Source organism: Lactuca virosa, chromosome 3, assembly GCF_052849685.1.
Source record: "Lactuca virosa cultivar CGN04683 chromosome 3, Lactuca_virosa_CGN04683_v6, whole genome shotgun sequence".
Lineage (NCBI taxonomy): Eukaryota > Viridiplantae > Streptophyta > Magnoliopsida > Asterales > Asteraceae > Lactuca > Lactuca virosa.
Genome location: NC_136428.1, coordinates 60,257,999 through 60,269,230, shown reverse-complemented (window position 1 = coordinate 60,269,230; position 11,232 = coordinate 60,257,999). Strand labels below are relative to the sequence as shown.

Genomic DNA, 11,232 nt, shown 5'->3' with positions numbered 1-11,232 from the left:
GGAAGAACCGAAGAAGAAGGTTCATTTGAAATTTATTTTTGATTAAATTACACGAATGGTCCCTATGGTTTAGGGTAATTTGCGTGTTTGGTCTCTAACTTATTTTTTAACTCGGAAGATCCCTACTATTTGTTTTTGTTACGCGCTTGGTCCCTGTCTTATCTAAAAAACTATTTTTCCCTTAATTTTTTAATTTATTTAAATAAACAAACCTCCAACCTCATCCCCTCATCTTACCTTACCCACCCCACCATTTTCCCCTATTTAAATAATAGTCATTTGACATGGACCAAACACGTAACAAAAAAAACAAACAGTTGGGACCAAGTGCGTAACAAAAACAAACAGTGGGGACTTTCCTAGTTAAAAAAATAAGTTATGGACCAAACGCGCAAATTACCGCAAACTATAGGGACCATTTGTGTTATTTACTCTTTATTTTTCTTTCTTTTATTAAAAAATGGGGTCAAAATTGTATTAGTGTCTTTTCGTAATTAATTTTCAAATCACTATGATTTGGTAAATAAGTTTTATGACCACCCAAATAAGAGATTTGTCATTTTCTCTCAAGATAAAGGGACCACTCGGAACAACTCTCATGCTAAAATCTATATCTATCTATATATACTTATAAAGGAAGTATTTTTCCTTTCACCACATTCATTTGAAACTCCCATGTATTTTTCCTTTCACCACATTCATTTGAAACTTCAATGACTTTTCAATTTCTTTCTAAAAATAATTATAAGTTGGTTAATAAGGTTAAATAAATATCAAACCTAAAGTGTAATCATATATAAACTAAATTTCAATATTAAAATAATATACTTACTTCTACTTATAAAGTTATGTTTTTTTTAACTTTTAACATATTATACTTAATTTATTAGTTTTAATATATTGTTGGATGTAAACTATTATCATTTTAAAGATATAGTTTTGGAACAATTTGTATAAAATACTTAAATTATTAATTTAAATATAACATTATAGGGTCAACTTAAATATAAATTTAATTTAACTTAAACAACCCAAAAAATGTTTTGTAAATAGTTAAAAGTGATAAATTATAGTGTCTTTCTAATAATGATTATAAGCTGGTTAATAAGGTTAAATAAATATCAAACCTAAAGTGTAATCGTAAATAAACTAAATTTCAGTTTTAAAATAATATATTTACTTCTACTTATAAAGTTATGTCTTTAACTTTTAACATATTATACTTAATTTATTATATTTTAAATGTTGTTGTATGTAAACCATTATTAGTTTAAAGCTACAACTTTTGAACAATTTGGACAAAATACTTAAATTGTTAATTTAAATATAACATTACAATATCAACTTAAATATAAATTTCAGTTCCACTTAAAAACCAAAGAATATTTTGTAAATAGTTAAAAGTGATAAATTGTAGTGATAAATGCAAAAACTAAATTGTAATCTCAATTTAACTTAAATATTTCCTAAATATATTTTTATAATCTTTAAAAGTTTTCAAATAAATAGCTTAAAATAACTTCTAATAACAATAGTTAAAAATAACTCTATATAAATGATTATATTGTTACCTTTAAAATCAAAAAACAATGTTTGATGTTTAAATAATTATAATGATAGAAATTAAAACATTAAGCAAATAAATTTTAATAAATTAATTAACAATAACAACAACTATAAAAAAAACATTAAACCATATATTATATTTAAGTTTATTCATGAGTAACTCGCGGGTAGAAGTCATTCAAACGATTGAGATTATGCAATTATAATAAATGTATATATTATCATATAATTCAAAATAATCAATATATTATATCAATTTAGTATGTGAATTCTTATATCAAATTTAACAACGTTATTATTATATTTAAAAAAAACATATATTTGTAAAGACTTCAACTATATAGGTGTTTCTGCGCAACGGGCGGCATTCGCCTAGTATTAATAATAAAAACTAAAGTACTAGGACCCATCTGACCTCAAAATCTTATAAGGTAAGTCAGCTATACTAGCACCACTAAAGCACTTGTATTACTCCTATACATTAGTGTCATTTGGATTTTGATCAACTCTAAGTATACGATACCAGAATAATCATTTGTCATGATGGCCTTTTGAATTGCTCTTTCGATCTTTCTTCGTCATGGTCTTTGTTAAGAATGTCACCACCCCAATGTATGATTCTATCTCCTGCAATGTTTGCCTGTGTTTTCATAAGACCAAATGTTGTTCATTTAGATTTTATTTCCATATTATACAAGTGTGAAAATCTGAATATGTGAATGCATATCCCAAAAAGACATGGATCTTATATTATCAAATGGGACAGAAAAACACTAGACATCAATGACCAAGCTTTCTATTTTATATTCGATTATGATGAGGATGAGAAACACGTTGAAATCTTTTGCTTTCCACTCTTTAAAGAGGGATAAAAGTTTCAAACTTTCAATTTTTTTCCTATTGATACACTTTTAGTATATACCAGTGGCAGATGTTTAGTCATGCATAAAAAACATAGCCTTATGTATTGAAAATGATTATTTGGTGTTTTTATTTGGGTAGTATTTTTGTTGCCACGGCCACTTGCATATCTGTATCCTACATTTATGACATATTATTTTATTCGTACCTCATCATTCCAATTAGTTCGAGAAACCATCATAAGCAAGAGGAAACATTGCATGCTTGCTCCCAAAACCATTCCAGACCATATTCCCTGAGTTTCAAAGATCAAAGTATCATGGTTAGCAAGATCAAACCATTTCACTTGTAATAATTTCAAGGTACCATAAATGAGATATGACCTTGACACCCATATCGAGTATGAACCCTAGAAAAAGACCCAACGGTATGCCAAAAAAGAAATACGACCCAAAATTCATATAGGCTACCGTGGTCTGCCACCCTGCTCCAATGGCAACCCCTGCAATATGTAACACCAATTCAACATCCACTAAGGTATGACATGTGTCGCTATTGTGAAAATGTGTCCCTATTGTGATTTGGCATACCCGAAAGAGCGAACCGAATGTTGGTGATGATTATACTGACTCCAAGTAAGGATGTGAGTTCTTCTACAAGTTGCATTACTTCTGGACTGCTAGTGAAAAACACAGGGTATCTTTTTTTGTACACCATAAGAATTGTAGTGCAAAGAAGTCCAACTAGAAGTGAAGTTAGGGTTACGACTACCACCGCGAATTGGGAGGTTCTTGGCCTTTTGAACCCAAGTTCGTTTCACACCCTTACACTATGAAAAAATTTTTTTAATTAAATTCGTTAAAAATTGTTAGTGCTAATTGCCAAATGGAAATTTTTGATCCGGGTTAGGTACAAACCTTACGGCTATATTGAGACCTAAAGAAATTGTGCACACCCATCCTAATATGTTGAGGCTGCAATGTAAGACACAAGGTTAGATTTACAGTTTCATCAGTGGTGGAGCCATACATTTTGTTTTTCTTTTGTGGGTTATGTATTAGAATACCAAATTTTTTATTTTATATGCTACAAAAACATTATAAATAAGGTTTCAAGGTTGGTTGCAAGGGTGGGTCCATGAACTCTCACCACACAGATAGTGCATCAACAGAGGTTTCTGGATTTTCAAAGTACCCCGCAAAAAGAACCAGCGACATCATGTACCAAGTCTCCAAGCTGCAAAGACGTCACTTACAAATTTTACAATGTTTATATTCATTCAATATATAGCCTGGGAACTGGAAGTGTGTGTTTGGACTTTGGACTAAAGTTACACACTTGGGCCTGAGTTTTGGGCTTTACTGACTCAGACTAGGTTGAAACTTGGACCGGGCCGTAAAGTAGATTGGACCGGCTTTTTTATCCGTTCTGGGCTTTGACCAGACCAAAGTTTTGGACTGATTCATGACGAGTTTTACTCAATTAAGGTGTAAGTGCAAGTTCTAGTATGCGTTTTCAAAAAAAGTATGACCTTTTTTAAGGTCTTTAAATCGTTAAAACTGGAAAATCTAAAATTTTAAATTGTTTAATTATTCTGATTTTAAATTTTCCTTGGAATCTTACCAAAACATTACGGCCGTGGTAAACGAAACGTGAAGAAACCCCTTCAGATTACGAAAAGCTTTCCAGGAAAAACCAGACCACGCTTCACCACAACAACCCCACATAACGTATGCGATCTGAGCCAAGGTTATGAACCACCAGGACCCATCAAGAACCACCGCCGCTCCGGCTAGACCCCACCCGAGCTTCACCATGAACAACCAGGTCAAACACACATGGCTGAGAGTTGCCACCACAGAAATCACTGCCATAGGCATAATGTTGCTTTGTGCTTGTAAGAATTTAGCTATTGGGATCACCGTGGCGTAAGCGAATAGCTGTGGAATCATCCAAACGGCAAAGCTTCCGGCCGCCATTGATATAGTTGTTGTCTGGCCGAGCAGGCGGAGGACTGAGACGCCGAATATGAAAGTAAACATGAGGACCATGGCGGCGGTGTTAAGGACTATCCATGATCTTTGCAGGTAGACTCCGAGCATCTCGATTTTTCCGGCGCCGTAGGCTTGGCCACATAGTGTCTCTAAAGCACTTCCCATCCCACACTACACCCCATAAATAAAATAGTTTATAATAAACGTTTAAGATGATGAATTTCAAAAGCTACGAAATTTGCATGCGTTGGTATTAATTACTGGATTTAAGCATACCAAGATGGATAAAGAGAAGCCGCCAATGACGGAGTTCTCGACGGAGACGGCGGCGAGTTGAATGGTGCCAAGTTGTCCAGCGAAGAGTTGGGTGGTGGCGCCGAGGGTGTACTGGCAAAGTGAGGTGAAGATGGCCGGTCCGGCCAAATACCATAGTCTTTTAGATTCTACATAAAACTCCTTACAAAAATCTCCAACTCCATTGATTTGCACGCCATCTTCATCTGCTTGACAAGTCAAGGGCGCCGCCAGTAACTTGCTTAGGGTTGTGTAGTTATTGGGACAGTTGTCGCCGGAGAGAAGTGGCTGCTGCTGCCCATTCTCCATGGAGGTGTTCACAGAACGATAAAAATGTTACTGAAATTTCTTGCTATCCATTTAAATGAAAAGATTTATAGATTATATTTTGTATTATTCTAATATACTTTGTTGATGACAATACACTAGTAATCTCGCCACGTACTGTTTTTTGTTGGTAGAAGTATTAACTTCAATTAAATTATGAAAATGTGACCAGAAGGTAAATTTTATAAAGAAAATATATGCAGAGTTAGAACTTAGATGATAAAAAGGGGGGATATGCATATCGGTAGATAATTGAGGGGTATTCTTTGTAATTTCAAGGAAAGCGTTGGAAAGTGGAAGTTTGGAACCCGGGGATCATGGGAGGGATCCACGTGTACGGGGGTTTAGAAATGTCATCACATATACATTCTATTTCTTTGTTTTATTGAAACAATCTTAAATTATAACTTTTCAGACTAGGGATGTTATTCGGATCGGAATCGGAATCGGACCGTACCGATCCAAACCCAAATAACCTGAGAATAAGGGTAATTGTATGAACCGAAAACCGAACCGATTAACCAATACGGGTTCAGATCGATTCAGGTATTAATCGGTTTGGTTCGGTTATTACCCGAATAACCTGAATAACATGTATAAGATGATTAAGGACCTAATAAAACCGAAAAAACCAAATAAACCGTATTAGGATTCTATAACCCGAATAACCTGAATAATAGAATAACAATGTACTTTTATACATCAACGTAAAACATACAAAGACTAACATTACACAACACATTGAAAGAATAGCATTTACATAGTAGATTAACATAATGAGAATTAATTTCTTACTTGAATTTATTGAGTTGGCGCCTAATATTTCATGACTAGACAAAGTAGGAATTCGTGAATCCTTAGAGACAATAAGAATGGTCGATTTTTGAAAGTCTGAAACAAAAGAAATGATCGACAAAAGTGATTTCGAGTTTGGAAATAGTTGCGAAGATTGGTCGATTTTCAAACGACGAGAACGGGCGTAGGATTTTTTTTCTGTTATGAACGACGAGGATAGAAGTTTGAATCGTGATTTTGATTTCTGTCGATAAGAGAAAGGAGACGAGGAATGGTTATTCGGGTTGGGTATTTAGAACCGGATAAGCTCTTATTGGGACCTGAACCGAATAAGCATAATATAGATACCCGAATCAAATTGCTTATTCAGGCCTAATTCGGTTCGGTTCGGTTCGGGTGTCGGTTCAGTTCGGTTCAAGTTTCCAGACCAAATTCTCATCCCTATTTTAGACTTTAGTATATTAAAGAGTTGGATATGGTAAATTAACGACCTGGAGGATCAGACCTCCATCAATGGCATTAAGGGCATCTTCAATAGGCCACCAAATTGGTGTTATTGTGCAAATTCTAAATCCAATGGGCCGGTAAAGAGGTCGGTATTTTTGTGTGAATCAATTTTACCCACTATATAAATGCAGGGTCACTGTTCACACACCAAAATTGCTTTATGCTTTAAATATCATTTAGTTTAGTTTTTATTTTCACTTTATCAATATTATATTAGTTAAATATTTATTTATTATATAACTATTATAATTTATATTAAAATATGTTTATAATGTAAATTTTTAGTGTGTGGTTGGAATGAGAACTCTATTTTAATGTTAAAAATTTATCAATTTTATATTTTTAGTGGTTTATGATTGAAGTTGGTCTAAGAGCTCACAAACACCTTCCATGTGTCTTATTTGTGTTTCTTCTCATTACCGTGGTAACATTTTGAAATGGAAAGACAACCTCTCTCTCTCTCTCTTATAACATGCGAACATCATTATCTCCACATTTTTTAAAGATTATTAAAATTTTGATATTTTCTAAATTTCTTACATTGTACCTCTTTAACATCTTTTTGAAAACCTTTTATCTATCTTTATGTTTTGTAAGAGGGCCGACTTCAAGCATGCGTGGAGAGTACGATCGCACACGTCCATGTCATTTAGGTGGCCCAATTTTTTCTTTTTTATTTATATCAGTATTGACGACGACAAATTTTTGTTTTGATTATTTTTGTAAAAATTATCGACGACTTATCGTGATATTAATGATTTTTGTTTATATAAGAATAATTATATTTAGACTACCCACTTTTACTTTTCACACAACTTTTAAAATAATGGGCTGACCTAGTTTTGTAATAAACTATTAAATGATTTCACACGAATAATCTAAACTTTTTACAAATATAAAGTTTTCGAAGACCCTAATAAATTCAATGAAATATGAAAAACATATTTAAAGAAAAAATAAAATACTAGATTTTTTTCTTTTTTTATTGTGAATATTGTAAGAATAATTAAATTTATTTAATTTACATTAAATTAAAGTACATAACATTACGGTCAATAGATGTAGGTGGATTAAAGTAATACAACAATGTTAAAAATTCAAATCGTGTAACATAAAGTGTAACACTCTAAATTTTCAAATAAATTTTTCATTTTTAAATCACATAAAACATAATATCACATTTCTCAAAAACCGCATATGTATCAATTGTAAAAACACACGGCAACAAAATGTTTGATAATATCCCAGAATCCTCAAAAAACATAATCTCTAACATGTGTGTACAATCAAGTCGGCGCCTTCCCGCGATCCTGAGAGGTACTTGAAACACATATCATACACCACGGTAAGGATGAAGCTTAGTGAGTTCCCCAAAATACCACATACACAAATAATAAGCCTCTCATGGCTATAGCTCGGCATGGACCCTCCGGTCATGCTTCTCGGTGAGGACCCTTCGGTCTCACGGCTCGGTATGGACCCTCCGGTCATATGTCTAAGTGAAGACCCTCCGGTCTCACAGCTCGGGTTGGACCCTTCAGTCCTGTATCTCAGTGAAGACCCTTAGGTCTCACAGCTCGGTTTGGACCCTCCGGTCCTAACTCAGTAAGGCACAGAATAATATATAACATAAATCACAAAGACAAAATGCATAATATCACATAACTCAGTATAAGCACATAAGACCCTCCAGTCAATAAATCAAATAAGACCCTCCGGTCACACAGTATTACCACTCGGGTAAGTATAGTGAGAATATTCACCTCGTAAGTAAGCAAGTAGGTCTCGTACTCAACGATCGGTCTAGACTCCGCCTACATATCATAATCATCTCTAATTAAGACTTTATAACAATAACTCTAAAATGTTAGGTTACCCCTTTTCTAACTCTCGGAAAGGGTGAATGTAACATCCTGAGATTTTGCAGGTATTTCCAAACCCTCTTCTATCATTACTTTGTCATTTGTAGTCCTTGGGGTTGGAAGTGTAGAGCCAAGATAAGTATAAGGGCCAAGGTTGCAACCTTGTGTCAAGAAGGAGTACGTTGAGCGTACATAAGAGTACGCTAAGCGTACTAAGGTCCGCCTTAGTACGCTGGGCGTACACTTGTGTACGTTGGGCGTACTTATATCAGGATGAAACCCTAATATTTAGGGTTTGGGGGCTATATAAGCAACATTATGAGCACCTAACCCTTCCTTACCTCAGCCTCCACTGCTTAGAGCCGATTTCCCCAAACCCTAGCCATTTCCTTGTGTGTGTGAGCTTTGAGTGTTTCTTGAGTGTTTTAAGAAGAAGGTGTTGCATCAAGGAGTTGGAGAAGAAGATGAAGCTTGTAGATCTGAAGTTAGTTTGTTCTCTAGAAGCTCCAGAAGGTAAAAAGCTTCAAACTTTATGCATATATGTATAGATCTTGCCATTTTTGCTTTAAGAACCATTTCTTGTCCCAAAAAGTCCCAAGATGATGCATGATGTGATTTGGACGAAATGAACTGTCCTTCTAGACTCTTGAAGGGGTTTTGAGTGATAAAAATGAGGTCTCAATGGCTTAAGATGTCCCATGCATGGAGTAGGAAGGTCTTAATGGATTAAGACCAAGTATTAAGATCTTTCTGGACGTCCAAAGCGATAAAGTTCGTGACTTTATGGGTCCTAGGCACATTTAGTCACTGGATCTGAAGTTTGGGCTTAAGTGCTTAAGCCATTAAGCACTTATTAAGATTGTGGCAAAACGCTACGTACGCCCAGCGTAACTCCAATACGCCCAGCGTACCGGGTCAACCACCCCGATGGTGGTCAACATCAGAACGAGTACGCCCAGCGTACCAGAGGAGTACGCCCCGCGTACGTCCTCTGTTGGGCTTTTGACATTTGGGCTTCGGGTTTTGGGATGTTTATGGACTAGCTGGATTTGGGCCTTTGCTGGACTTTATGAATATGATGTTTTGGGCCAAGCTTTGATAATGGATCTTGGAATTAGGCCCAATTAGGAAGTTGGGCCCAATTTGGTAAATTGGGCCAATAATGGGCCTTGCTTAAGGACTTTCAAGGTTATGGACTTGGCATTGGGCCTTTGCCCAATAAAGAGAATGGACATGATGGATTGTGTGGACCATTAGTCAAGACTGTTATATGGTGTATTGACTTGGTATTTATTATGTGATAGTTCGGGATTCCCGGTGAGACAGCAGTTAGAGATTTGCAGTATTTCAGCACTACTTGCGAGGTGAGTTATCCTCACTATACTCAAGGGTCTAAGGCACCAAGGCCGGCCCTTTGAATTGTTATTTGGTAATGTTATGCTAGTATGATCTGCTAGATCGGTATCCTAGAGGGTAGGATGATATTATGTGATATGTGGTATGACCTGTTAGTTCGGTATCCTAGAGGGTAGGATAATATTATGTGATATGTGGTATGACCCGTTAGATCAGTTGTTGTCTATAGATTGTTATGTGATTATCTGTTATATATGTATACATGTTGTTTGGCAGTTGAGGCTTATCGGCTTTGTGCGAAAGCCAATAGACCTGGGCATTCCAACCTGTTGGTTGTGGGACGTGAGTATTACATCCCGAGGATGACTGGACTCATAGTATGTGGGCATTCCAACCTGTTGGTTGTGGGCCTGGGGTATTCCATCCCGAGGATGATTGGACCCATAGTATGTTGGCATTCCAACCGGAAGGTTGAGGGCCTGGGGTATTCCAACCCGATGGTTGACTGGACCCATAGTATGTTGTTTATGGTTATACGTATATTGTTGTGGGTATGGGTATTTTGGGGGAACTCACTAAGCTTTCGGGCTTACAGTTTCAGTTTATTGTTTCAGGTACATCAAGGGATCGCGGCAAGGCGAAGGCGTGATCGTACAGCTCCTCATGCTTTATTAATGTTTCTGGGGTGAACTCTGATATTAGACCATTTTGAAAACAAATTTGTAATAACTGCTGGTTTTTAAATGTTTTGAAAAGTTTTAAATTGGCTTGAATTTTTGGGGTGTTACAGTGAAAGACCATTTTACCCCTCCATGGTCTCCATAATCCATGTCTTGACCAAACCCTAAAAGCCAACACTCGAATCAACAGTCCATGTTGACCCAACTCGTCGAGTGCATCTATGCGACTCGTCGAGTTCCTTCGTTTTCTCTGAAGTATCGAGGAAATCCAAATCAACTCGTCGAGTTGTCTCACCAACTCGCCGAGTTGTAACGCGTCCAGACTATCGGAGAAAACCCAAGCCAACTCGTCGAGTTGGCTCATCAACTCGTCGAGTCCCTTCAGTCTATTCTCTCATTCAGACGTTTTTAAGTAGAACTAAGGCCTCATACTCTATATATAGCCTTCTAAGGCTGAAGTATCACGTAAAGCTGCAAGCTTTATGTCCATGCATGGCATCTAGGGCTCAAAATGCCAAAACAAGCTCTATAGAGGGTTTAATGCATGAAAGCTGGCCAATAGCTTGATAAAGCTTGAATCTTTAGGCCCAAGGGACCTCATACTGTCCAGATCTGAAGTCTTAACTCCATGGAAAGCTCAAACAACTTAAGGGCCCAAAGAAAAGATGGAAATGACCATAAACTTCCTAGTGAAGAAATCTAACCAAACAATGATCAAGGTGATAGCTTTTTACCTCCAAATAGCAGCTAGCACTGAAAGAACACTGGATCCAAGGGCTTCTTCTCGTTCCAAGCCTTTTGTACTTCAATCTCCTTCCAAAAATGCACTAGAACATATAATCTTAGCCTTTCTCTCTCTCACAGATGAATACAGCTCGATTAGGGTTTCTCTCAGTGGGTCAATATGATAAGGGAGGCGAAAATGAAGGCTTAAGGTCAATTAAATAGGGTACAAACCCTGAAAATTAGGGTTTTCACACTCAGCTCCTA

The 11,232-nt window shown here is 36.1% G+C and overlaps 1 pseudogene; it reads right to left on the bottom strand.

Moving 5' to 3' along the window:
* Positions 1-2,104: 2,104 nt before the first annotated feature.
* On the bottom strand, positions 2,105-5,024 carry LOC145163571 (protein DETOXIFICATION 29-like; annotated as a pseudogene).
* Positions 5,025-11,232: the final 6,208 nt, after the last annotated feature.